General features: G+C 30.2%; 1 protein-coding gene and 1 long non-coding RNA gene across 6 annotated transcripts in view; one reads left to right on the forward strand and one right to left on the reverse strand.

Annotated features, from left to right (window-relative positions):
* The window catches only part of LOC136781699 (uncharacterized), a 257,477-nt gene extending 255,047 nt beyond the window's left edge, over positions 1 to 2,430 (reverse strand). For all 5 annotated transcript variants that reach the window (XR_010823961.1, XR_010823960.1, XR_010823959.1 and 2 more), the window contains exons 1-4: positions 2,294 to 2,430; positions 2,064 to 2,162; positions 1,708 to 1,839; positions 1,354 to 1,603 (exon numbers count right to left, since the gene is read on the reverse strand). The gene's annotated coding sequence lies outside the window, so the exon portion shown is untranslated. The remainder of the gene's footprint in view (positions 1 to 1,353; positions 1,604 to 1,707; positions 1,840 to 2,063; positions 2,163 to 2,293) is intronic.
* Positions 2,431 to 3,061: 631 nt separating this feature from the next.
* On the forward strand, positions 3,062 to 3,947 carry LOC136781886 (uncharacterized). Its single transcript, XR_010824023.1, has 3 exons — positions 3,062 to 3,203; positions 3,273 to 3,371; positions 3,630 to 3,947. It is a non-coding gene; the product is annotated as an uncharacterized lncRNA (long non-coding RNA).
* Positions 3,948 to 6,019: the final 2,072 nt, after the last annotated feature.

Genomic DNA, 6,019 nt, shown 5'->3' on the forward strand with positions numbered 1-6,019 from the left:
TTAACTTTTCTGCAAAGTTTATTTGCATGAATTAATCAATATTTCTTATTTTTCTGTTGCAGATGATTCTACCTGCTTCTACACTGCACCCTGAATTTTTTTACTATTTATTTTTAATCCACATTAATCTAGATGTAATAAATCTATAATAAAAAAAAAAAAACAAAAATACTTTGTAATTATTATAAATGACAATAATTGTAAAAAATTGCAAATTTATGTGCAATAATTATTGAGAAAATAAATCCTGTGAAAAAAAAAATATTTTACATGTATTTCCTTCATTAAGGGTTAAATTTATTTAATTTAATATTTAAATACTGTCGCAATTATTTTAAAAACGTTTGTGTCAAAGAAAAGGGTCATATTCGTAACACCCATGCTCTATCTTCAAGAAGCTAATACACATTACTCGTTACAAATTAAGTGATTAACCTTTAGTTGGCACTGTAGCATATGTTTTACCCATAAAATATGAATTTAAATCTTTACACCTTAAACTGTTTAATTAGAATAATAGTCTTTTACTTAAAATACACAGACATTGGGATATACAGCCAAATTTCTCATTCTTAATATGAACAATTAAAAAACTCAAAGTTTATAATAGAGACTCTGCTTTTATATACTTGTCCAAACTTTTAATCTCTTTTCATAGATAAAATTTATTTTTACTGAAAGCAACTAAGCAAAATGGGTAAAGCAATAACAATGATATATAAATAATATTAAATCAATATAATAAATGATTCTTTTGTAAGAAAAATTGTACTAAATGTATCACTCCGATGAAGTATACCAACTAAGGGTTAAAATAAATCATCCAGAAATAGATAAACCAATATTGCGAAGGAGGGTCACTACTTAATTTAAAATATTTATAAATTATTAAAAGCTGCATTAGATATTGTGTTTCAAGAAATAACATAAGAAGAAAATTCAATGTATTAAAATGCTATCTACATTATTGCTTGTGAAAAATTTATAGATGAAACAAAAACTTTAAACAGTCTTCATAAAGGCAAATGTAAAAATTGCAAATTTTTATAAACTTGTAAACAATGTACTACTTAGACAAAAGTAACAGAAAATAGAATCTTGCTTATCATGTAAAAATAGGTGCTTTCATTTTTATTAGCTTCTAATAATTTTTATAAGTTTTCATTTTTTATTACTAAATGAATATTAACATTTTCTATACCTGTTTTAGTTATTCATTAAACATGAAGAAGTTTGTCAATTTTTCTTTCGTATATTAATTCTCATCATTAAAAAGATAATAGTTAGAGTGCTAAGTTTTTACTAGATATAGCGACCCTCCTGAAGTAAAAATTTATAATGTTAAAGACTTACCTCGAGTCAGCTTCCTTTCTTAAACGTGTAAGTATTTATAACCCATAATGAAGTAGAAATGATCGATCCAATCACCAATAAAAATTAACATTTCCTGTGTCACGGATTGTATTACTGTATTTCCAATGTTGCGTCTATCTTTTATGAACCTTGCCATCGTGGGACAATTGTATCTCTTGATCTCAGACTGGATTAAAATATGTAGCAGGCTTTACTTGGAAAGTGAAAATGACTAATTTTATATCAATTTCTGAAAAAGATTGAATGCTTGTAATCAGACTGACTTGATATGGAAATAAAAAATTTCTAAATTTAGTTTTATTAATATTAGCTTGATTAATATAAAACATTTACCTATTTTCCACAAAGTGATACAGCATTATTAAAATTTGGGTATAATGAAATTTTTTCTTTTATCTCAGAGCGATAAAAATTTTTGTAAAGCTCTACATTAGCATACAGATCCACACACAGTCCAGTTATAATCTACAAAAAGATTTATTGGTAATAAAAGGAAATGAAAAAAAGACTTGATTAGTAAAAAAAAAAGCACTTTTAAGCATTTTTTAATAGTCATAGAGATATCCAAAGGGTCGGGTGCTACTTATGATGATAAACGTTATTAGAAATAAAATTGGTTAATTTTGAACCTATTATTTGAAACTGATGAAAAATTCCAATGAAATTAGTGTATTGGCTAGAATAAATACCTTTTATTTTATCAATAGATCAGATTTTTGGCGAATTATCCAACAGACGCGTTGTATCATCCCAGGCATACGTAAGCTTCCACGCCATGGCTGCTATACCTTTTGCGTAGTTAAATCTTAAGTTACTTTCAGTGTTATATTATCGTGCAACAGTTTTTTCGAAACATATTGTTCACAATTGTGCTCTGAATGGATAATAAAAACCATTATATTTAATAGAAAAACCTTACCTGCTCTCTGCATTCTCCAGGCTTGTCTGAACAGGAACGCTTCCGATTCCAAGAATTCGAAATCCGTTGGCGCGGTAAAACGAATGAATTTCGTGTATGATCGGGAATAATCGTAAACTCCTTCGCGCGGTTGTCACGTCTTCGTACTTGCGTAAAGTTCAATATAATCGAATAAATAATCCATCAGATTATCGTTAAATCCTTTTCCTTTCTCCTTTTCAATTACAGTGTGAGTCTTTATTAAGTTAATTATCTACCGAACTAATACAATTAATTAACACAAGAGAGACAAATACGTTTTCTCAATTTAACTTTTTGGCGCGTTACCGAGCGTTACGACGTCGCGAGCAGTGTAATTTTTTGGCGCGTTAGGGGGGGCGTTACGGCGTCGCGGATGTCGCTAACGGTGCTACTGCGCACACATTCCACGCAGTTTTTTATGCGGCAAAGTGGCGCCAAATATTACTAACAATAGCGTCCCCATAAATGCAACCGTTAATTGGTTTAGTGCAGCAGTGACCAGCAGTACAAGGAAAAAAGAAAGAAAGATCATATAAGTTTCAAAATCAAGTTGCTCAACTTTGTACTGAGTATCGTGAATAAATTTGTTATCGAGGTGGCGATTATTTGTGAGTAATTTAGAGATTATTTATCAGATTATTTTCAAATTCACACAAGACAAAACGCGCGTGCGCGCAACTGTACTCGAATTCACTTGTCTCCGAAGTTTCTCGACTCTACACTACTTTTCAGTCTTCGATCCTGAACACGAAATTCATTTATTTTACCCCATAAACGGTTTTCGACAAGTTTTTGGAATCCAAAGTATTCAAAAGGGCTGTTTTAATACATCGATATAATGAATTCCGGAGTAACTCGTAATGTGGGTGTGAACAACGGTGCAAAGAGCGTAAGTTAATAATTGTGAAAAAGCTGTGTGCTGGAAGATCGAACATTAACCATTAGTTCAAAAATACAGATTGAAAAACTATATCTCGTGAACTCCATGAGCTTTGTGAAACGAACGCATGTCGGGCCGTTTTTAAGGAATATATATGATGAAGCGACAAAATGAGAGGTAACCAATTTTATTAATGCCCTACTTTTATATTTAAATATAATCAATCTTAAATAATACATTCAGAATTGATCAAATTTATTATTAAAAATTATTTTCAACATAATCGACAAAGGTGACCAACCAACTCTCCTTTTATATCTCATATATTATTATGTATAAACATTTATGAAAGTATTTTTATGAGAAATCAAGTTTTTTGAATTTCTTTTTGTTCATAAATCTCTTCTAGTTGAAATAAGCATTTTATATTTTCAGGTTAACCTGCTAAGTCTGTAGTTTTCGCATTCAAAGTAAAAATTGCTGTACATATTTACTAAGAAGGTGCATGGAGAGTCATTTAACACAGTGGTACAATCCTAGATGCAGCTACGATATTTATCATTATTTACTTAGATGGATAGGTGCTATTCAGCCGTTGGATATAAGTAATATTTCTTTTAAAGAAAAAAAGCTATGACTTGAGGTAAATTTTTTATATTATAAATTTTTACTTAAGGATTGTTGCTATCCTAAATGCAAATTGAGCAATTCAATTATCATCAATTTAACAATGAAGATTAATATACAACAAAAACTTCAGTAAATCTGGTCAAGTTTGATGAATAACTAAAAGAGGTATAAAAAATGTTAACAATCATTTAGTAATAATAAATGAAGACTTGATAAAGAGGATTACAAGCTATTAAAGATTAAAATACTCGTTCTGTAATAATACCAAAGATTCTCTTTTTTCTGTTTACTTTTGTCTAAATAGCCTATTGTTTATAATACACTGAAAATTTGTAATTTTTCCTTTGGTCCCTACGAAGAACATTTAATATTCTTGTGTTTCATAAATAATTTTTTCATGAATAGTATAGACAGTATTACAAGAAATTATTTATTTTCTATCAATTTCTGAATATTCAAAAATGAGTAATGACTACTCCAATGTGGTAATTAATTTTTAATCTATTTTTGGATAATTTATTTGTTAATGAATAGTAATTTGTTTTAACCCTTAGTTAAAATATTTCATCAGAATAACATATCTCTAGTAAAATTATTCCTATAAAGAGATCATTTGTCATGTTAATTTAATATTATTTCTATATCATTTTTATTGCTTTACCATTTTACTTGGCTACACTTTCAGTAATAATACATTTTAAGTATAGATAAAATGTCAAAGTATATAGAAATGCTAAGAGGAGAATTTCCATCACAAAATGAATAGTTTTTTCACTTATTCATATTAAGGAATAAAAATTTTGTTTATATAGATCCTAATAATTGTACATTTGAAGAAAAAGGGAAAACCATAAAATTTAAATGTTTATTTCTGTATATTAAGTAACAGTTCACATTATTAAGATGAACAAAGCAAATTGATACTTTTGGGCTAAAAGAGATCCCAGCATTTCAGCTAAAAGTCAATCCAAGGTAATTTGTAAAGAGCAATGTGTATTAGCTTCTGTTTAAGGTAGAGGACAGAAGTATTAGAGAAATTATATTTTTTTTGATTAAACGTTTTTTTAAAAGATGCAATAATATTTAGAAACCTATCAAATATATATATATATATATATATCTATCTTATTTTGTTGTCTAGAGTAATAATAATAATTCCACATGACTATTGATAAAATATAATTTTTTATATGAAATTATGCATTGCTGAAATACAAATTTGAAAATGATATAAATAATAGCAAACTAAATAAAATGAACTCTTAATATGTGCAGTTTAGGTGTATGGTACCCAGTAAAATTTGTATATACTAGTCATTTTGTATCAGATTAAAAGTGCCATAGATATTTAACCTCTGGGATACAATTGTACATTGTCCTTAGCTCAGTCATAAAGGGATTCAATGTCCAACAAATAGGTCTCCCATACATATACCATGTAGAAATTGTAACAAATCTGGGTACCAAACAGCCAATATTTTTTTTATGCCATTTTTAAGGAGGAGTGCCCTGTTTAGGGGTTAAGAAAACACACAGTGATGTCACAACGGTATGTACATATAAACATATAATACAATCGTCTCTGCACTATCCTATTTTACATAGCAAGTTTAATCATATTTACCCCAGTCTAAAGAATAAATTTCAATACTTTTTCTCAATGAATTAAAGATTGACAAAATTCAACCGGTAGCTTCACATTCAACTATACAGAGGATTAAAACCCTATGCCTATTTAGCAAAGTTCTTCCAAACGTGGAGGCTTAAATTTTTGACACAGGCCATGGAAACACCCTGTACTCGCGTGTAACGTCCGAAGGTTGAAATCCCAAAAGAAGTTTGACGCTTGCGTGGTCCGTGGAGAGATCTGTTGAAATTGGTGACGGCCGGTGGACGAGGATCGGAAGATAAGGATTCGTCGAAACTAGGAAGTGTCCAATGGAGTATAGAGTTGGGCGTTGGTGAGCGTGCCGGGGGACACACCGGTCGAGGTGACGCGCTCGCTAAAAATAGCAACCGACATCGCCATCAGCTTCGCGCTAAAGCAATGCGCAAAAATCACAGCATGACTATATATACGCGCGTTAATTACTCGAGGCTCGTTAGCGTATCGCCTCTCCATGCTTTCCTCCTCGAAAATGTATTGTCGCGCGCGGATTCCCCCAAACTAATCGACCGATCGCCAATTGGTCGCT

The sequence above is a fragment of the Prorops nasuta genome, unplaced genomic scaffold (genome assembly GCF_024137725.1).
Source record: "Prorops nasuta isolate Cenicafe-Biocafe unplaced genomic scaffold, Cenicafe_Pnas_1.2 PNAS00024, whole genome shotgun sequence".
Lineage (NCBI taxonomy): Eukaryota > Metazoa > Arthropoda > Insecta > Hymenoptera > Bethylidae > Prorops > Prorops nasuta.